At 41.0% G+C, this 22,390-nt stretch overlaps 2 long non-coding RNA genes across 3 annotated transcripts in view; one reads left to right on the top strand and one right to left on the bottom strand.

Moving 5' to 3' along the window:
* LOC109023833 (uncharacterized) overlaps positions 1-22,390 on the top strand; it is a 47,852-nt gene that overhangs the window by 18,217 nt on the left and 7,245 nt on the right. Inside the window, exons 2-3 of one of the 2 annotated variants that reach the window (XR_008672977.2) lie at positions 14,914-14,937; positions 19,266-22,039. This is a non-coding gene — a long non-coding RNA (uncharacterized lncRNA). The remainder of the gene's footprint in view (positions 1-14,913; positions 14,938-19,265; positions 22,040-22,390) is intronic. The other variant, XR_002003288.4, reaches the window with a different exon arrangement.
* LOC134757620 (uncharacterized) overlaps positions 2,007-22,390 on the bottom strand; it is a 57,331-nt gene continuing 36,947 nt past the window's right edge. The window contains exons 3-5 of the long non-coding RNA XR_010131803.1: positions 5,741-5,876; positions 4,799-4,853; positions 2,007-3,013 (exon numbers count right to left, since the gene is read on the bottom strand). This is a non-coding gene — a long non-coding RNA (uncharacterized lncRNA). The remainder of the gene's footprint in view (positions 3,014-4,798; positions 4,854-5,740; positions 5,877-22,390) is intronic.

Below are 22,390 nucleotides of genomic sequence, written 5' to 3'. Positions count from 1 at the left end.
ACCTCTGGACTCAAGCAATCTGCCTGCTGTGGCCTACCAAAGTGCTGGGATTATGGGCATAAATACATTGTTTTTTTTAATGAAAAATTTTTAAGGAAAATTTTAATGGTGGGATCTTGTTATGTTGTTCAGGCTGAACTCAAAATCTTGGGCTCAAGTGATCCCTCTATCTCAGTCCTATGAGTAGCTGAGACTACAGGTGCACATCACTACATCTGGCCTCTCGATTCTGTTTTAACACAAATAATATGCCAAGATCTTCAGGCTCTTAAAATTTTATTTGGTAATGCTATATTTTCCCAAGGTTAAAAGATGCTTCCCAATTTATGGAAGATAGTAGGCTCCTTCCCTGTTAATTCAGGTTACTTAAGACTGGGAGTCTTGTGAATGATCACAATGGGATACATGGAGCCCCGTGTTACAGTTGTCATTTCATGGACTTAGAAATGTAATAAGGGTGGGCCTCTTTGGTCCCGTAGCCCATTCCTCTGGCTTGATGTTTCATACACATAGCTCCCCAATTCTTCTCTTTATTCACAGAAATCTGCAGATTTTATCCAGGTTGATCACCTGATAGAACTCAATATTTTTTTGTTTTGTAAGAGTTGTAAATATATATTTCCTTGACTTCTTAAGACCATTGTACCATCTAAAGACAATTGATGGAATCTCAAGATATTTAAAAGTATAGTTTTTATTAAGTGGTAAAGATTTTTTTTCTTGATGTGATTCTGCATTCTTTCATGGTCTTAAGACCTTACAACTCTGATGAATATTTAAGATGATATTCAGTTGAATTTTGGATAGCTCACTTGGCTTTCTCTGACTTGCTGTTATAATTTATGAGGCCATTCTAACAACAGATACACATATGCAAACATTTATGCACAATGGAGAAAATTTGAGCTCAGAGGCCTACTTTCCACTTTTTCTCCTCAAAAAGTGTAACTTTGGTTGGAATAGAAAGAGAGGAATTGAATCTTCTTTTATTCCCTTGTGGATTATGTTGGAGAAGTAAATCAATATTAAGAACTGTATGTAAGAAAAAGGAAATTCCAAAATTTGCAATGGAGTATATTGGTATATCGGTAAGGGATAGCATAATTTTAGCCATTTCCAACTCATCTTTCTTTCAACATTCATTATCAAATATTTACTGAGCCCCTACTATGGGTCAAGTATGGTTCCAGGTGATTTGAGATATACAAGTGAACCAAATGAACAAAGACAGATGATAAACAATCACCGTAATACAATGGTAATTTATATAATATCCCAGAAGAGACAAAATGCTGTGGCAACAGGGAACAGTGGAGTAGGGTAGTGGGGGAAAAAGAAAGGCAGTGGTTACCATTTAAATAGGGAGGTCTGGGAAGGCCTCACTGAAATGGGATAATTTGAGCAAAGATTTGAAGAAGTGAAGGGAATTAGCTATGCAGATATGTAGAGGAGAGGTTTCTAGGTAGAGAGGAGCTGCAGCCAAGGCATCATTGAGGGCAGCAAGAAGCCATTATGCCAGATCAGGGATGAGAAGGAGAGCTCTAATGGGGACAATTCAAGGAGGGCCTGGTGGCCTTTATGGGTGTTGGCTCTTCCTCAGAGGGAACTAGTGAACCATTGCAGGGTATTGGGCAGAGCGCTGACATGATCTGACTTATGTTTTCAGAGGGTCATGTGTTTGGAATAGACATTTGAGGAATGTCTATTCCATGTAATTGCATGGAATCACAAAGGGTCTATGACCTAAGTGAGGGAGAATGGCTTGAGCCAGTATGGAAGCAGAAGAAGGAGTGAGCAGTGGTTAGGTCCGAGGTAGCCTTTGAAGGTAGAGCTAAGAGCATTTTTGACTTTGGATGTGTGATATGGTGTGTTTTATTTATAAAATAAACATAGTTTGGCGGAAATTTTCCAACTCAGTCTATTGAAGGAATTTCCAGAACTAAGCCAGATTTTTCAGCTTTTGAATGAAAGGGTCAAATTGCAGTGCATGCAATTTTACGCTTTACTCATTTACAACTTATTTTATTCATGGCTGTGAATGGCACAGACTTTATTATATGTAACCCAGAAACGGTTTCAAAGACCCCAACAAAACCTACTCATATTCCACATTGAGATAATCATTTAAATTGAAGAGAAGCACATTCTTTGTGGTCTTTGGAAGCAGCTCAGCCCTTAATGATTGTGACTCAAACAGAGGCAACACAGTTTTCATTTGAACATGTTATTCAGATACAGCAATGATATAAAAGAATATTGAGCTGGAGGTGATTTTTAAGCATTATTTTTTTGATAAGAAGGATATCTGCTTACCATTTAAAGAGACTCAACTTGTTACAGAAACATATAATAGAGAAAGGGAGAATCTCCTGTAATCTTGCCCAAGAGTTTGTTGAAGATGCTGAAGGGAGAAAAGACGGCTGGGCTGGAATGTGTCTACCTGCAGACGTTTCAAAACCCCTCTGAAGTTTAATCATGGGAGTTGTTGGGATTGCCCTGGCCACACACAGACTGTAATTAGTTTGAGCTTCGGCTTTGATTTGTTGGCCCAGGCTGATGCATTTCGGAGTGCCCAGGAGAAGCACAGCAACTCAGCCCCCGCTAGGTGCGGGATGCCCGGCAAGCCCCAGAAAGGTTCTGTTCCGTCCGGTGCAGGCAGTGCAGTGAGGCTCAATCTGACTGCTGCTGGCTCTTCTCTGGCCCACCGCCTCTCTGCCCCTGACCGGGAGGATTTGATGCCCTTCAAAATGTAGAGCCTATTGATCTGTTTTCTAGGCAACGAATGCTGAAGCCATGTCCACTAATGTGGCTGCAGAAGGTTAAATATGGATTTGGCAAGAATTATGAGCTGCCCACGAATGTTTTAGAGATGGTCTGAAATGCAGACATAGAGAAAGAGGCAGCTCAGTGGCGGGTTTTGTGGGCACGTGTGCATCTCCTGAGGTGAAAGTTATGTCCTTTGTGTTTAATTGGCTTTGCAGTATCCTGGATCTTCATTATACAATACCCATACCTGAAAAATTAGTAAAAATGGGAGGAACACAGGCAATGTCAAAGACAAAAAAAAATTCTCTTTACACATGTCTTACACATTTTTGATTATTATGCATGTATTAATCAGTCACCCTGTCATTCTCCCATTGCACTCGAGAAGGTAGAGTATTGAGAGAGAGAGAAAGAATATAAAATCTTCTGTAGAAGGCAGACTTTTAACATATGGGGACAAAGAAAACAAGAATTTAGCAATATGTTACTAAGTGACAGATTTAGAAAGTTCTTTGTCATTTGATCTTCAGGCTTTTTTCTCCTCTTGCTTTTTATACAAAGCGTGGGTAATAAAAATAGTTCTGTTGGTTTTCATTTCGAGTCTGGTTTCATGTCTGTCTTTTATGTGGTGGTAGCTGTAGTATGCTTGAATTCATAGAAAATACCTCAGGGAATGCTTACATCTACTCTTAGGATATTTTCTAGATTTTTATTTAATCAAATGTATGTACATATGGCCTGATTCATATTAAAGTGGATTTTTGCTGAACATTTCAGCCTCGGAAAACCTAGGTATGAATCTTGACTGTAATATCTCCCAGCCATGTAACCAGTAATAATATTACATCGCCTCTCTCAGGTCACATTTTTTATGTGTAAAATGCTGATAATTGCATGTCACTCACATGACATTTCACAGGGTTGCTTGGTGTGTTACAAGAAAAATATATGAGGTAGTAAATTGCAAATGATAAAGCCCACTAAAGACTAGTTATTAATATTGAAATATTCCTACCTTTATTTGAATATTACCATTAAGAGAACCTGTTTGAGAAAAAGTCCTAAAACGGAATTTAAAGCTCTCCTTGAGTAAAAGAGATGTGGAAATGATGGGATGGTTCAGGCTTCTGGATTTAGGTATTAGCCCTGGAGACAAACTAAAAAGGGTGGGGGAAATTTTTCTAAACAGGCTTATGGATAAGTAGATACCTCAGAGACATGTCTTTGATTTTTCAGGTTGCTGTAATTGATTTATTGTGCCTGTGTGAAGTTTGTGTGCAAATGTGATATTAACCCATAATTATATTCTAAAAGTGTGAATTATGTAGGCAATTAAATGTTATGAGACTGAAAGGTGATGCTATCCCAGAGGTATGGTTTTGTAGGATCAGATTTCCATTGTGTGTGTTGCTTTCCAGAATTAAAAACATCACCCTACTCCCTCACCAGCTCCACTGTAAAAGTAACATGGGTCTGTGTGATTTAGAAAACTTTCTCTTCTGCTGGTTGTAGGGTGGAGCTTAAAAAGAAAATTGAAACTCTGATTGTCTCGATGATCATATCTAAAAGCATATGATGTGCCACCAGATACAGGAACAAGAAGTTCTGCTGGTTTTTCTCTGGCTTTTTTCAGAGGGTGAGGTAGAGATAATATTCGTTCATCTTCTGTGCGGTTCTAAGGGCATTGTGGATTCTCAAAAATTACTAAACTACCCATGACACTTTCAGATCTATGGCATGGAAGAGTCTCTGGATGGTTTAATAGATTTCACCAGTTATTTGCTTCCTGAATGAATATTCAGGTTTTGTCAAGTTCAGGAGAACAGAGCACTTTAATAATCAGGAGAGTGAGAAAGCATATTTATTTTGTGGATGAATGACAATGACTGCAGATGTAGCAAGTAGAACCAAATCAAAAAGTCATTAAAAATGCTAGTTGATGCTAATTGATTTAATGTGTTGGAATATCCGAGAGTTCAAAAGTAGCTTCGAATAAGCTGCTTTGTGGTTGTAACCCAGTTTCATCACTTACCAGATGGGAAACTTTGGGAAGGTTGCTTAGTCCCTCTGAGCCTCAATCTCCTCATCTGCAAAATGAGGGTAGAGCTATTGTGAGCTTTCCATAAATTATTACATTTAAGGTACCTGAAAGTATACCTAGAACATCACACTCACTCATTAATGTCAGCTATTAGTTAAATATTTTAGCAAAATAATTTAAGCAAGGAAATCTCTTCATATACTGAAATTCCTTGTAAAGCCAGAATAAAAACAATGTGTTCAAATTCTTTGGTTGGCTTTTTTTTTTTTTTTTTTTTTGACAGTACCTTGCTTTGTCACCCAGGCTGGAGTGCAGTTGTGCGAGCTCACTGCAGCCTTGAACTACTGGGCTCAAGTGATCTTCCCACTTTAGGCTCCTGAGTAGCTGGGATTACAGGCATGCACCACCATGCTTGGCTAATTTTTATTTTTTTATTTTTAGTAGAGATGAGGTCTTACTATGTCACCCAGGCTGCTCTTGAGCTCCTGAGCTCAAAGAATCCTCCCATCTTGGCCTCCCAAAGTGCTGGGATTACAGGAGCCCCCGTGTCTAGCTGTCTGTTGGCATTTGTATTATGACATTTGTCACAGTTGTTATGTTAATAGAATTTCCGAGAAAAAAGGGTATTGTGCTAGGTGAACCCAGGCTTCATTTTTCCTGCATCCCAGCCCTCACTGTGACGTAAAGAGGGACACTGACATGTAACAATAAGAGAAAGTACGGATGTGTAACAACTGGGCTTGAAATGTTCCTTATACATAGCGTAAGATAGGCATGCAGCAAATTCCCATTAGCCAATTCATTTTCAAAACAACCTCTGCTATTGTTATCCCAGTTTCATATACAACATATATGGCATCTGGCCAATAACCATATCACAAGAGTCTCTCTATCTACATGGAACTGACTCCTTCTCCATCCTATCAGACATACCTCTTTCTTTCATTTTTTCTGTTTCCTCCTTTCCCTCTCACAGTTTTACTGTACTCTTTGTTTTCTTCAATTTTTTGTTCTTTTTCCCTGTCATATCTGAGGTTTTCCAAAAAAAGCTGTAGACATCCTCTACTACCTATTAAGTGACAGAAATACAGAAATTAGGCTCTCCTTAGCAGAGTATGCTTTACTCAATAAAGGAAGGATAGCATAATTTGGCCCTTCTAAATGTTAAAGTCACTGCACATATCTTTTGTTTGAATTAATCATGGTTTCCAGTCATTGTTGAAGTGAGGGTTAACTTATTTATTTCTGTAATTCTTCCTGCCCGCATATGAATACAGCAAATGGTAACTTGATCCAAGCCAAAGACTCCAAAAAAAGGAAGTAGTGGTGGGTTGTGCTTCTGTTGCTCTGGGGTTATACATTTCTTAGTGCTCTTAGGAAAAATAAATGGAGATACCAATAGGCATAATTATCACAAAGCGAAGGAGGGAAAGAACAATGAAACTGACATGAGAAGAATTGCACATAGGTTGGCACTTCCGAATGTGGAAGTGTTGCTGCCAGGGAGGAACAGAACATAACTCTTTGGGCTCAGCTCTAATCCTGCAGAACAGGAGACCTGGTGGGGAAGGGGAAGAAAACGTGGGTGTAGCACAAAAGAAGCAGAAAGAAAATGAAGCAGTTTCCAAGGAACAGGTGACTAGGGCTCACCTAGTTGTGAAAACAGATCAGCTTCTTTTCCGAGCTTTGTTTTACTATTGAATAAAGTACAGTGACTCCTTAGACACTGCCACAGAACCTTCTTGTCTTGATGAATTGTCCTTCTTCTTAGATTGCAGTAATGGGATTGTATACTTCCTTCTCTAGCTAGCCTGGCAGCCTATCCCCCATGTGCTATTCCTCAAGTTGTGCAATTGCACAGCCATATTTTCTTCTTTGTTCAAAGGGTGTGCATGAGGCCTTGGAGACTTCACTGTTTTGAGCTGAAGTCAGTCTCTCTTACTCTGGTCTCAAGTTTCAGTGGGTATCTGCCTGTGTTCCAGACACATTTTCTGGTTGTAATTTTTCTACTTTCTATTAAAAGTCAATGGGAATTGATCAAGATGTAAGAAAAACTCAGAGTTGTCTTTGGAGTAGCTTCATGCTTTGTGATGCCCTTCTTAGAATTAGGACATTGAGAACATGTCTACCCTACCTCTTTAGGGCCCACAATAGGATATGTGGGACTCTGGGCAAGTATTTTTTTTTGTGGGTCTCCCATTTATACAAGCAATTCCTTTGAAAAATGCTTTGCAAAATTTTAAACATATACAAGGTTTAGTGATTGACCACTGAAGATTCAGAATGATGGATAAAGAGGTACTGATGTTTTTGTTTATTGTCCAGACTACTTGATAATTCTTTGCAGCATCCTGACACCACCTCTTTCCTTCTGGATCCAGGAATCATCTCTTCATATTAGTTATTGTCAAATGTGCTGTTCCTGAGTAATTCATATCTCCCACTGTGAGAAAAGGGTAGCAATCTTGTTATTATTCAAGACCTATAGCTTGTCAGAACCTGTCTGTGTTGAGACATTCTGACTCTTCTTGCCTCTAAAGTCCCCAGTGCTATTTGTTTCATGCTGGCTACATCATTACTCATGATGCTGTACCATCCATCCTGCTGCCTGTGAATACTGGCTTCTGATGGCTTTTTCAGAGGTTGTGCCGGTGCTTCTTTGAAGGCGACCACAAATGCACAGAGTATGCAGGAAAATGTGCACAGTCATTTATTTTATGGTCAGGTAAATTTACCCTTTGGAACTTTATGGTATAAATATAGAACAACACATTTTCCAACCATGTCTTCTCTTGAACCCTTGAGGCTGTAATCACAGCACTCCTAAAATGTGATCTCTTTTCATGTTGACTGCACCCCTGGTTTCCTCACACTGTTTCCAGTGGTGGAGCAAGAAGAGTGACCCCATTTAGGCAAGGAATCCCTGACCCTTATCTGGCTCAGCTTAACCTGGGAGGGCACAGTCATCACATCAGCTGGAGGAAAGAATGAACATGGATTGTAAGAGCCTGCTGGTGTTGCAGAACAACAATCTGGAAAGCCCTTGGAGGTGGTGGGTGAAGCCACCTTTGAGCACTGTGGTGCAGCCTGCAGAGGGATGGGGGACGGCCCTGGGTTTCAGCAGCAGGGGGTCCACAGCATAAACCTTGCCTGCCACCGCGGGTGCTGCAGAGCAAAGACAGCACCATAGTAGCAGCAAGAGGGATAACTGAGGAGGCAGGGAACTTCACATGCAGCTCGAACCCAAGAGCTGGCTGATGGCTGTTGGGAGCCCAGAGTCCTGAACTCATCCTGTGACCAAGTGAGTGAGAATCATTCAAAATCAGGATGTCAGCACCATTCTGGCAGCCCAATCGCACACCGTCCCATGACAGCAATCCTGTGCCAGTCAGCAGAATCAATCCACTCACTAGGCTGGTTTTCTGGAACTGGAGGTCAGCCCTAGGGCCCCAGGATGACCTTGCAGGCACGAGATCTGGAGTTCTTTGGAATGTCAAGCCCACCCCGTGCATAAGAAAGTGGGTTGGAAAGAACTCTAAAGGGGAGAAAGGGGGACTGGGTACAAGCAAATCCCCATTTGGGCTCAGGAAACCTGCCCAGACCACACCACCAGCTCCAGCCAGGCCCAGGAACCAGAGGGTTGGGGGTGGGGGTCTCAGAAACTCTCATGAAAGACCTTTTCATGGGCCCCTGAATCATGAGGACCGAGGGAGGAGCCCAGCTCACCTGGGTCTAAAGAGAGCCCTGCCGTTTGTTTCTTTCTGCAACAAAAAGGAGTGGAAAGGATAAAACAGAGGGTAGGCATGGAAGAGATGAGGTCAAGTATGAACCGCTCTTGGAAGCCTGAGTCCTGATAAGGGCTGTCCATGGGTTGGCCCCTATTCAAGGGCTAAAAGTTTTCCATCAAATAATTTAACTAATATATAAACAGTCACAGCAGCAGCAACAAACACTTTTATAATGAAGCTCTACCAATTCTGCACTGGAGGGAGAAAATGCAAGAAAGGACATTATTTGGTCAATGGACAAAACTAAAATATGATTGTTAGATTAGAAAAAATTATTGTATCAATGCAAATATATGAAGTTGATAAGCGTATGGTGGTTGTAGAAAAGAATATGCCGTAGGATACACTGAAGTATTTAGGGGTAAAAAACAATGTTCAGAAAAAAAGTATCTATTTATCTGTCTATCAATCATCTGTCAGCCTACCAATCTATTGATCTATTGATCATCTATCATCTATTGCAAATGACAGAGCAAATGGGAATAAACTATTAACAGCAGCAAAATCTGGGTAAAGGCTAAATGGATGGATGATCTTTGTACTATTTTTATTTTTGCAACTTTTTGTAATGTTAAAAATTATTTCCAAATAGAAAGTTAAAAAGGTTATCCCAACACAATGTATCACTTCTGGTAAAATTAGTTATAACAATGTTTTCTTTCCTTCCCTTCCCCCATCTTCCCCTTCCCATCCCCCACCCCCTTTCCTTTCTTCCTCTTTCCGTTTTCCCTTGGCATCATATAAATGAATACATTTAGGAAACTTCTGGCATACTGGCATATTCCACAGATTAAAAGAATTTAAAATTAAATAATTAAAGGGAAGTATTGGCTAGATCCAGGATGGGCGAGATGGCAACAGAGTTGCAAACAGAGGCAAGAGGATCCAGAACTTGACTTTGTGTTTCTGTAGCTAATAGGAAAGTTGTATAGAGAACTTGAGTAAAAGAATCACAATTGGCTGGGCGCAGTGGCTCACACCTGTAATCTCAGCACTTTGGGAGGCCGAGCTGGGCTGATCATCTGAGGTCAGGAGTTTGAGACCAGCCTGACTAACATGGTGAAACCTCATCTCTACTAAAAATACGAAATTAGTCAGGTGTGGTGGCGTGCGGCTCCCCTTCCCTTCCCCCTTCTCCCTCTCCTCCCCTCCCCTCCCCTCCCCTCCCCTTCCCTTCCCTTTCCTTCTTCCTCCCTTCCTTTCCCTTCCCTTTCTTTTTCTTTCTTTCCTTTCTGGCTCTATTGCCCAGGCTGGAGTACTGTGGTGCAGTCTCAGCTCTCCGCAACCTCTGCCTCCCCGGCTCAAGCAATTCTCCTGCCTCAGCCTCCTGAGTAGCTGGGACTACAGGCATGCACCCTCATGCCTGGGTTCTTTTTGTGTGCGTTTTTAGTAGAGATGGGGTCTTGCCATGTTGTCCAGGCTGGTCTCGAACTTGTGAGCTCAAGTGATCTGCCCACCTGGGCCTCCCAAAGTGCTGGAATTATAGGTGTGAGCCACTAGGCCAGCCTAGAATGTCCATATTTCTAATCTAATGGTTGCCAGGGGCATCACAGCATGCCATAGTGGTTAGTAATGTGGGCTCTGGGAAAAAAAGAGTTTGAGTTTAAGCTAAGCTTTTGCATTTCCCACCTGGGTGATCTTGGACAGATGGCTTCATTTTATCATGTCTCAGCTTCCTCATCTATAAATGGCACCTGATAGGAATATCTTCACCTGAAGGTACCAGAAAGTATGACTTACAGTAGCTTAAACAAAGAGAAACCCAAAGAGCAGGTGCTGCTGATCAATAGTGTGAGAGAAATCAGGTTTTTTGTCTCTGCCATACTTTGTGTGCGATTCTACTTTTCATACAAAAAGAAGGGAAAAGAGGCATGGGAGAATTTTTGCTGTCTGCCTTTTTATCAGAAAATCAAAGCTTTTCTCAAATTTCCAATAAGCAGAAACTCACTTATGGGCCTGATTTGTATCTCCTGACCACCTTTGCTTGAATTTGGGAGAGAAAGGAGATTATAGATAGGGCTTAAGTCAGACAATCAAGAGTGTGGGTTATTGTGTGTTATAGGGTTCTGAATATTAAATGAGCCAACGGCTGTAACGTTCTTAGAAAAATTCACAAGTGCTCAATTGTTAGCTTGTTATCATTATTGGTAATACTAATAGAAGTGGAATTTTTATGTACATATTGAAAATATCATCAGAAATAATTTTGATAAGACCCGTGGAAACAGGGGAAAAAGGATGAAGTCAACAGCTCCCTCCTTAGTTTCACCCTTGGAGAAGGCTTAGAAGGAAGTGAAGCATTGATGTGTAAACCACCTACATGCTTGCAAACACCTGTGATTGACCCTCTCTGTAGGCCAGGTAGGACTGTGGGACCTGCTTCTATAGAGAAGGGCTTGTAGATTTCGAAGAGGATGCTGGGATCCCAGAGTAGCACAAGTGGCTGCACTTATTCAGATTATAATAATATATGTGGTCATCAGTTTCTCCCTGATTTTCCATGTGGTTGGGCTATATTTATTTTGTTGGGGTTGGCTCAAAGTAGACACAACAATCTTTGCCTTGAACATTTTCGGTGAGCCATGTTACCCCTCCTGGAAGTAGGGGTGCTTTGTCTGTCCACTGGGGCTCCATGTACACAAGTACACCCACATTTTATTGGTGGCTGTTTTCCAAGTTGCTAGCTTGGCGCTTTTCAAAATGTGCTGAATGGCCGTTTGGAACTTGTCTCTGCTGACTCCACTGGGCTCGGTTTCAAATCTCTCCTAATCCACTAATGAACCTTTATTAAAGTGGGAGAGAGAGGTTGAATCAGACTTTGGACGCATTATTAAAACAAAGTAGGAGCAGTGAAATGATCAAAACAGAACGATAACAAAGGAAAGCTCAGTCTCTCCACCACTCTCTATTCAGTTCTTTAAAGCTGATATTTTTGGGGAAGAAATGCCAATATTATTAGATTAGTTTTCAGTAGTCTTTAATTTTGTTTTATTTTAACTTTAATTTTGTTTTATTTTTCAGGGAGGAGACTGTCATTCACCAGCAAACCCCTGCCCCCTCACTTTTTCTTTTTTGTAATTGTAAGTTCAGGTTGAACTGCTCTGTAGTTGTTCACCCACTTCTGCTGGTCAAAGGCCCATGAGGATTTAAATGACTAAATAGGCCATAAAATGCCAACCTTTTAGACGTCTAAAAAGTGTCTTCTGGATCAAACAGTCATCATGAACCACCCTTAGATTCCTCTGCCACCCACTTTGCTCCCTGTGTCTGGGACACCCTGAGTCCACAGTGACTCTGTGCCAAAGTATAAAGAAACCACCATGTACCTTTTCAAAAATGTCCACTTGTCCTTAAAGTCATGAATCAAGGAAGAGATGGCTTCCAGATATGCAACTGGACTTCCGACAGCCATCATCCTCTAAAATTTCCCTGTGTTTTGACTGAAGTTATCCACCCACTTCTGCTGGTTCCTGGCTCACATAAACATTGAGCAAGTAAATTTCCATTAGACCCAGAGGATAGACTAGGATAGAGTTCCGAGTGTCTGAAAATTCCTGGTCCCCAACAAAGCTGTGTTCTGCTCAATAATTTATTTTGTAAGAAGAAGTTATAATAAGTCTAGTCATTAAATCGAAAGAGAAAAACCTTAATGAAGTATAATATTGCTTGGTACTTGTTTTTGTCAGTTCCATTTCTTCATTAACTTTTTGATTGGGAAAATAAAGATCATTACACAAATCTATTCTCAAATTTAGCCATGGATGATTTTATTTCTCTTTCTGTCTCTTCTGTGTCTGTGCATACACACACACACACACACACACACTCAGAGAACAGAGTTGTCTCTTTCTCTCTCTCTCTCTATATATATACAGAGCATATATATATGTGTGTATATATATGTATATGTGTGTATGTGTATATATATGTGTGTATATATATATATATATAGAGAGAGAGAGAGAGAGAAAGATAGAGAGAAAGATGCTCCTCAACTTATGATGTGTTATGTTCTGATAAACCCACGGTAAGCTGAAAATATTCCAAGTCAAAAATGCGTTGAATGCACCTAACCTTTCAAAAACCATAGCTTAGCCTAGTCCACTGTAAATGTGCTTAGACACTTAACATGTAAATGTGGAATACTTACATCAGTTTACAGTTGGAGAAAATCATCTATCACAAAGTCTATTTCATAATAAAGTGTTGAATATTTCATGTAGTTTATTGAATTCTGTACTGAAAATGAAAAACAGAATGGTTGTACGGCTACTTGAAGTACAGGTTCTACTGAATGTGTTTCACTTTCACACCATTGTAAAGTTGAAACCATCATAAGTTAGGGACCATTTGTGTATATACCTATATGAGATATATGTAAGTAAGATATATATGTAAACAACATATATGTAAATGAGATATATAAAAACATATAAATAACACATAGATCTCCTTGTTGAATCCTACTGTGTACAAGACATAATTTTTTATGCTGGGATTCAGCAGTGAAGAAAAGGGAGGAAAGCTCTTGGCTTCACAGAGCTCACACTCTGGTGAGGGAGAAAACAAACATACAGAATATAAGAAGGTGAGGGCTGGGCATAGAGGCTCATGCCTGTAATTCCAACACTCTGGGAAGCCGAAGTGGAGGGATTACTTGAGGTCAGGAGTTCAAGGCCAGCCTGGCCAACATGGTGAAACCTCGTCTCTAGTAAAAATACAAAAATTAGCCAGGTGTGGTGGTACATGCCTGTAATCTCAGCTGCCTGGGAGGCTGAGGCATGAGAATCACTTGAAATCAGGAGGTGAAACCCGCAGGGAGGCGAGATCGCTCCACTGCATTCCAGGCTGGGTGACAGAACGAGACTCCATCTCAAAGAAAAAAAAAAAAGAAGGGGGTAAGTACCGTATGCAAAAGCAGAGCCAGGTGGGGGACAAGAGTGTTGAAGAGCTGTCATTTACCCATTTAGATGATACGGTCAGAGAGGCCTCCCTGAGAAGGTAATGTCTGAGCAGAGACTTACAGGAGGAGAGAGAACAGGGTAAGAAGATCTCTGGGGGAGGAGTAGAAAGTGCAAAGACACAGAGGTGGCGATGAGCCCCATCTGGTTGGGACAGAGTGAAAAAGGGGTTCAGCTGGAGGGGCCTGAGAGGTGAGGGTGGCAGAGCATGTGGAGGTGTAAGCTCAGCAGATGGTGGACACCCTGGAGGCCATTGTGAGGCTCTGGTTCTCCCTCTGTGTGATTTCAAGATCCATTGCATGATTGCAGCTGAGAAGTGAACAAGCCTTATGACCTGGTTTCTCTTGAAGAGGATCTTTCTGGTAGGTGCCTTGAGAAAAACATAGGAGGGACTGGGAGGATGTAGAAAGTCCTATTTGTAAGGGTTTGCGATCTGGGTATATGTCCACCGAGCCGTGAACTTACCGTCTCGAGTTCTGTATTCTAGTTGGGACTGTTCTGCTAACTGCTGGAGGGTATTGGCACAATCACTTAATGTTTTATTCAGAAGGGAAATAGAAGTGAACACTTAGTATTTAAGTTTGAGCCAGTTTCTTCTTAATCCCTATGATCTGTAGCCTGCTAGGATCCTCAAGTTTGTTTTTCTTTTTTTCCAACACCAGAGCATGTGTCTTTGCTTGCCCCACCTCTGTCCTCATAGTTTCTTTACTAACAGCTCTGACTTCCCTTCCCAACCTCTCTTAGTACATGCAGAAGATGAGAACAGTGGACAACGGCTTTGCTAAGCCCTGAATTGTTCCGAAGTTTGAAGTTGTAACCCATGAGCTATCTCCTTTACAAAAACAGTCAAAACTGGATGTTAGAAATATTTTGGAGGTTAAAGGAAGAGTGACTTGAACCTCCCTACCACTGAACTGTTTAATATTCTAGAATTTATGTTACACAGTAAAAGATAGACAACTCTGTCTGCAGTTCTGGGACTGGGATATGCCTGTGCATACACGCATCTGCTCTGTTTTGGTTTCACTTCACTTTAGTTATTTGATTTGGTGTCTGCAAAACCCTGTGTGCACATTTTTATGATCCTTGGGACAATTTACTGCCAAGCTTGCTTGAACTCTAAAATATGCCTCCAGTTTCGGAAAACCACAAATTATTTACCAAGGAGGCAAGGAAATGGAGGTCACTGGGCTCATTTCTTACATAATTTTCAACTTCCTTTCTGAGGCCTGACATCTCCCGGCAGTCACAGTGATGTCTTCCTTAGATGGATTCAATAATGGGGAAGAACAGATGAAAAGTGGTGAAAGTTGCTAACTGCTGTGTTCCTCTGCTTGCTTTTCATGCTGTGTGCCAGGAATCAAAGCTGGAGGAGCGGAAGGTAGATATAAAGTAACCCTGTTTCCTAGGTTATTGTGTTTATAAAGTGTTAAATACGAAATGCTAAAAAAATAACCCCTCTGCTTTGTGGGAAACAAGGTTATTTAAGGTACGAAAACAACAGTATTAAGCTAAAACAATAGAATAAATAATCACTAAAATGAAAGTACAGAACAGGTATAGAAAGTCAATCTTTGAAACATCAGCTGTTGTCAGTTTCTTTCAAGATAATTCAAGGGTGACTAACATATAACTAGCAGCTACATTCAACATACAAGAGAAAAAGAGTGAGGATAAAAGGGGGCAATAAAATAAATAGGGGAATAAGTGATGACCATAGATCAAATGGAAAGGACAAGGAAGGAGGAAGAGATAGCTCCTATGTGTCTAGCTTGGAAAGATAATGACTCAATTGAGTGAATAGGGGAGACACATCAAGGGTTTGAAAGCCAGGAACTCAGGAATTTTTGTTTATTTTTATTTTTATTTTTGAGACGGAGTGTAGTTCTGTCGCCAGGCTGGAGTTCAGTGGCCTGATCTCGGCTCACTGCAACCTCCGCCTCCTGGGTACAAGCGATTCTCCTGCCTCAGCCTCCTGAGTAGCTGGGATTACAGGCATGCTCCCCCACATCTGGCTAATTTTTGTATTTTTAGTAGAGATGGGATTTCACCTTGTTGGCCAGGATGATCTCGATCTCCTGACCTCGTGATCCACCCACCTCAGCCTCCCAAAGTGCTGGGATTATAGGCTTGAGCCACTGGGCCCAGCTGGACCTCAGGAATTTTTAAAGACATGGCAACATTCTTGTTGTATGGGTTTACTTATGACAGATGGGTACATAGGTCTGTCCAAAGGGGCTGAGACACTTTGTTACGTTTGAGGAATTTTTTTCTGCTAAATTCTCTTTTCCCTTTCTTCCAAGGAGGCAGGGTAAGGAGAGGTACCAGGTGCTGGTGGATTGTTTACCTTGGAGATTCCCGCCTTACGGAGGAAATAGCTGGTAGAGTCAGCAGAGACCTCTTCTGGTGGGCCTCAGGGTTGTGAGTTGAGCACTTGGAGCAGGGAAATATTGGATGTTTTCATGACATCAGTAGGATTTAATTCAATCAATGAATAGGACCCAGAAATAAATTAGCTGAGACGGCAGGGAAGAGGGGCAGAATCCCAACTGTGCTTAGTTATAATTTGAGATGTAGAATAAAGAGTGCTCCAGGAAGCACGGCTCCAGGCAAATGATGAGTTTTTGAATCCCTTCATGTTTATGATTTCATTTTTTTCCCTTCATGCTTATGATTTTAATTATCTCTGTTTCCCAAAGTGATTAGCAGAAACAGTTTAAGACGAAATGAATATATGTGCTGGAAGGGGAGGCAAAAGTAGGGTGACATCCCACTTCATAGTCAGGCTTGTGGGTGGGGAGGGGATGGTGCAAGTGAAGAGAGAGAGGGCTTGCTAGTGTCTGAGAGGAGGAAGAAGAAGAGGAACACGAGCTTAGTTCCTGAAGAAAGAAATTGATGGGAATCCAGGCCGATTCCACTCGGATCTGCAACACTTCAGACAAATCCAGAAGCTAGCAGCTAGAATGAATGTTTATTCCTCAATGGAATGAAAAAAGAACTGAGATGGAGCTGAAGATATTGTACTGTCTAAAATGATTTACCTTATGGGCATTCAGGCTAATGAATGAGTTCATTTCCACATCCATGTGTGATCTATGTGAAGTTCATTTCATATCTGCAATGCTGTCTGTAAGAAATGTAGTCTAATGCCTGGCACTATTAAGGGCTCAGTAAATATTATTTTCTTACTTCTGATTCTACCCACAATTATACCTGATTCTCTATTATTCTGGTATGTGAGCCATCTCAGTCAAGCTTTCTACAGTGTATATCTTACTTTCAACATACAAAGTGTATATCTTACTTTCAGCATACAAAGTGTATATCTTACTGTCAACATACAAAGTATGTCGTACAGTGTATATCTTACTTTCAACATACAAAGTAAGAGTTAAGGCCAGGTGCGGTGGCTCACGCCTGTAATCTCAGCACTTTGGGAGGCCAAGGCGGGTGGATCACCTGAGGTCAGGAGTTCGAGACCAGCCTGACCAACATGGTGAAACCCCGTCTCTAGTAAAAATACAAAAATTAGCGGGGCGTGGTGGCACATGCCTGTAATCCCAGCTACTCAGGAGGCTGAAGCTTGAGCCCAGGAGGCAGAGGTTTCAGTGAGCCGAGATGGTGCCATTGTACTCTAGCCTGGACAACAAGAGTGAAACTTCATCTCAAAAACAACAAAACAAAACAAAACAAAACAAAACAAAGTAACAGTTAAGATGTAAAGTTCTAAGCTCCACTTCTTTTGAATTATTTTCTCAATGTTCCAATTAACTCATACTTGTCAGGCATAAAGTTTCTCCTTAAAATTGGTTTTATTTATCTCAGTTATGAGACAATTAGAAACAAATGTTTTCTATTTGTTTTGAAAAGCAGCTACAACCTTCAAATGATAAACACAATTTATCCATCTTTCATCTGTTCCTTGTTTTGACTTTGTTGAAATGAATTTCCTTTTTAAACTAGCGATATTCAAATAATTTGTGAAATATTTTATTTAGGTTTAAAATAAGGACTGTGGCACATTGATCATCTAGCCTATTAGAAACAGCAAGTCTTTCATCTTCAGCAGTTTAGTTGTAAAATGCCTAGCTATCCTGAGTTGGCTGCGATTCTTGAATGTGAAGATTGCTAGCTTTAAGAGTTTTGGGAAATTCTTGACTATGTAAAGAATTTTTGACTTGTAAAAATTCAAATTTACATAGTCAAATTCTTGACTATGTAAAATTCTTTACATATTTGTCTCTCCCTATTCTTTCTTTTTTCTTTAGTAACTCCAATAATAGGAATAAAGGGGTTTGCACTATGATTTGCATGTGACTGATATGTGTATTCTTTTGTGTTCTCTGTGCTCTAGTCAAATACTTCATGTTGATCTGTCTTTGGGATCACTGAGCCAATCTTCAGCTATACTGTTCAACTCATCTGATGAGGTCTTCATTTCAAGTATTGTATTTTTCAGTCTTAGAGTGATTACTTTTTACAGATTTTGATTCAATGATTAAACCCCACATCTTTTCATCACTTTCATTCATATTGTCTTTCAATCTCTTCAATATATTGATCATTGTATCAAAATGTAATTTTAAGATGCTAAATAAAATATCATTTTCTTTCTTTGCATCTGCTTATGCTGTTTGTATGTTTCACCTGGTAATTGATCACAATCTCTTGCCTCTTTTTATGTTAGTAATATGTGACTGTATGCCAGATATTGTGGACAAAGCACATGTCAAAGCTCTGTATGATGCTACTTCGACCAGATAGGAATCTGTGCTTTCTCTGTGGGGCAGACAAGGTGAGGAGGTGATCACCCCAATCCAAGAGGCTGAGCTAGATCAAGACTGGGTTGACATTTTAGTAAAATCCCCTCCACCTCTAGCTATGTTTTTATTCCTCAGGCCTGTCTCTTCCACACTGCTGATTGACAGCTCTGAAAGAAAGTGGAAGTTTCAGGCTGTGTAGTATCCTGCCGTATGCTCCATCCAAATTTGATGAGCATCTTGGGGAGACCAGCCACCTTCTGAGCAGACTCCTTTCCTCCAGTGGAACTTTTCCTTCCAATTATTATGGGACTTCTGAAGATTTTAACTTACTTTGCAGAAACTCCTAACCTTTTACTCAGCCTCAATTTAGCAAGGGTACTATGAGGAAAATTGGCAAGGCATTTGGGGATACTTTTGTTTCCAAATTGTTGTGGTTGCTGCTATGAATGCCACAAGCTTTGCTGGCTTCTCTTTCCTTCCTACAGTGCTTCTGCATGAAACAGATCTGATCTGTGTTTCAAATCAGCAAACATCCCAAGAAAGAAAATAGCCTGTGAAAGGTAGCTAATCTTGGCAAAACACTCTGCTCTCTGGAATTTTTGTTCTTTTAATTCTTTTTGTTTCCATAATTCACTGATCTCTTTAAATGGATTTTTTTTGCAATTAATTTGTCATTTTTAGTTAGTCTAACAGGATTGTGTTCTCCTGCAACTAACGGCATTCTATTTATAACCACAAGTCCCCTTAGGGTCAACTTTTAAGAAGCCTTGGGCAGCTATGTCCTTCCAACCTAACAGTCCATAAGATCTTCCCCTATTTTTCCAGAAGCTTCAGATGAGACTACCACAAAGAAAAGTATGGACATATGTGACAAATAGAGATTACAAATTAAATTCTTACTGTCCAACATGAAAAACCTGACTGTCCTTTTTTTCTGTGTGTCCAGAGATACAGGGAGTCCACGGAACCTTCCCTGCAAGCATCAGTACAGAAGTCGATGATAATCTGGATGCAAGCCCAGGAGTGTGGAGTCCACTGACTCAGAAGACCTGCATCTAAGGAATTGGCTGTCCTTATCCCTAAGAATGATGACTGTGTTTCCAATTCCAGTAGACCCTTTGATGCATTCTGAATGAATATTCCTTTTGGAATTGAACTTCTAGAGCCCTTAACTTTGGCCCACTCTAGTTTTCTGTCTGTTTTTTTTTTAATAATTTTTTTTGTAAAGATAAGGTCTTGCTTTGTTGCCCAGGCTGGTCTTGAATTCCTGGACTCAAGCAATCCACCTGCCTTGGCCTCCCAAAGTGCTGGGATTATAGGTGTGAACCATTGTGTCCGATCGCTCTCTGGTTTTTCTAACATCATGTTATCCCAACTCTGTTCTTTATGTAAATTTCCCTGATCACATGGTTGTATCTTGGCATTTCAAAATCCTTGACAGACTTTGTTTTGTTTGAATTTTACAATGAACTTACATGACTAGGCATGGTCCCCAGTTCAGTTTTATAGACAAGGATTCTGTAGGTCAAGAAGTGAAACACAACCAATAACAGCAGGTGACATGATTTAAACCTGGGTCACTTTACTTATTTTTTTCTACTCTATCATTATGTGAATCTATCCTACCTCTGCAATGACAGATGGCCCTAGAGCAAGAACACTTCCTTACATCTGGTATACAGTCAAAAAGTAAAAATTCCACACAAATAAATATGGAAAGAATTTTTACCTGCTCCTATAGCTTCCTTTCAGGGACCTGGCACCCACAAATGTTGGGTAACAGAAAGAGGACTTATGTAACTTAACTCAAAGCAGAAAAGTTACAGAGACTGTCTTAGCATAATAGAGCATGGAGTGGTCATGCTTGGATGTGCAAACTGTCTGATGGTCTTGCACATGGCTTGACCCTGAATTACACTAGTGGGGCAAGTTGCCTGGGGCAAAGCAAACTTATTGGACCCAAAGCTCTCCTTTGAGAATTTTGTTGCCTAAAAGTTATAAAATATCAGCAATTTCATATGGTTCAGCCTAATATTTTATCACTCTTCCTTTTTCTATTCTAAAACAATAATTTTTAATAAGGTAAGCTATACACATACATGCTTTAAACATACAACACCCTGACTATCATATAGTGGATATTTCAAGAAGTAAATGTTCAGCATGTCTTCACCCCCACTTGAAGACATAATGTATGTATTAGGCTGTTATGGCATTGCTATAAAGAAATACCTGAGACTGTGTAATTTATAAGAAAAGAGCTTTAATTGGCTCACGGTTCTGCAGGCTGTGCAGGAAACATATTGGGTCTACTTCTGTGGAGGCTTCAGGGAACTTTGACTCATGGTGGAAGGTGAAATGGGAGCAGGCACCTCATGTGACTGAAGCAGGAGCAAGAAAGAGAGAGCGAGCGAGGTGCCACACACTCTTAAAACTACCAGAACTCTCTCTTGAGAATTCACTCACTGTCTTGCCGTCAGCACCAAAGGGATGGTCCTAAACCATTCATGAGAAATCCTCCTCCATGATCCAATCACCTCTCACCAGGCCCTACCCCCAACACTGGGATTACAATTCAACCTGAGATTTGGGCCTGGACACAGATCCAAACCCTATCAATATATTAGCCAGACACTTGGAGCTGTATGAAGAATACCCTGGTTACCCAGCTACAAATGCAGATGTTATTGATAAGGGAGGGGGGCAGGGAAGTGCTGGGAGGAGAAAGGCAGGTCTCTGGCGAGGGCTTCACCCCGGTGCCTGTGCCCACAGACCTAGGTAAGGGCAGGCACTCCTGCCTTTGCGCCCAAATGTTGCATTTCCCAAGACCACCCTGGCCCGCCACGCCCCCATCCTGTGCCTATAAAAACCCTGAGACACTAGTGGGCACTCACACAAGCTGCTGGACGTCCAGAAGACGTCAACAAGAGCACGCCGACAGGCAGACCCTGGCAGGCCATCGACTGGCGGAAGGACATGGAGTTTGGCTGCGTGGTTGGAGAAGAGCCAGGCCGCTAGGTGGCCTGACTCCAGGAAAATACACCTTCCCACTCCATCTCCCTTCTGTCTCCCCTGTCTGCTCACAGCTACTTCCTCTCAATAAAACCTTGAACTCATTCTCCAAGCCCACGTGTGATCTGATTCTTCTGGTACACCAAGGCAAGGACCCTGGGATACAGAAAGTCCTCTGTCCTTGAGATAAGCCAGGGGGTCTAATTGAGCTGACTAACACAAGTCGCCTACAGATGGCAAAACTAAAAGAGCACCCTGTAACACACGTGTGCCCACTGGGGCTTCAGCTGTAAACATTCACCCCTAGACACTGCTCTTGGGTTGGAGCCCCACAGCCCAGCCGTCCGCATGCTCCCCTAGAGGTTTGAGCAGTGGGGCACGGAAGAAGCGAGCCACTCCTCCTGTTGCACACCCTGCGGGTGGCGCAAGGGAACGTTTCCTGTTTCATCATCAGGGATATTGTATCGGTGTCTTAAATAACACTAGCATTTTGACATATTTGGAGCTGCTACTGGGCCAGCTCTGTTTCCAGGCCTGCCTTTCAATCTTTTCCTTGCTTCTGGCATGAGTTACCATCTCTTTTGAGAAATCGGTTACGCATTTGAAAATACACGTAGCTATACATACTTTAAACATATCATTTAGCAAGGATGCTCCTTATCGGACCGTCTTTCACGTTGCTGGGAACAGAGAACACGACAGTTCCAGGTGAGCGAAATAGTGTGATCTCATACATGATGAAAGCTAAGCAGGCAACAGCTTTTCCATAAGCAAGCATTTCAAAATGTATTTGTAGAAATGCAGTAAAAGAATAAGATGCAAATCAAGCTATTTTTAAACCATCGTTTTCAGGGCCAAGGAAGAAATTATGAGAATGAATTTTTTTTAAAAAGATTATAAGGTCTTTAGTGTTGTTTTTAGTTGAAGTAATTTAGAGATGATTAGGTATTGCTATTTTTGATTCAATTCTTTAGAACAAAAGCTTACAGAAATAGAAAGCTTTGCCATTTCTTTTCCCCACAACTTTAAAAAGTAAAGAGTGAATGTTGGGTCACAATA

The sequence above is a fragment of the Gorilla gorilla genome, chromosome 19 (genome assembly GCF_029281585.2).
Source record: "Gorilla gorilla gorilla isolate KB3781 chromosome 19, NHGRI_mGorGor1-v2.1_pri, whole genome shotgun sequence".
Classification (NCBI taxonomy): Eukaryota; Metazoa; Chordata; class Mammalia; order Primates; family Hominidae; genus Gorilla; species Gorilla gorilla.
Note: the sequence above shows the minus strand (reverse complement) of the source record. Positions and strands in the feature narration are given on the sequence as shown.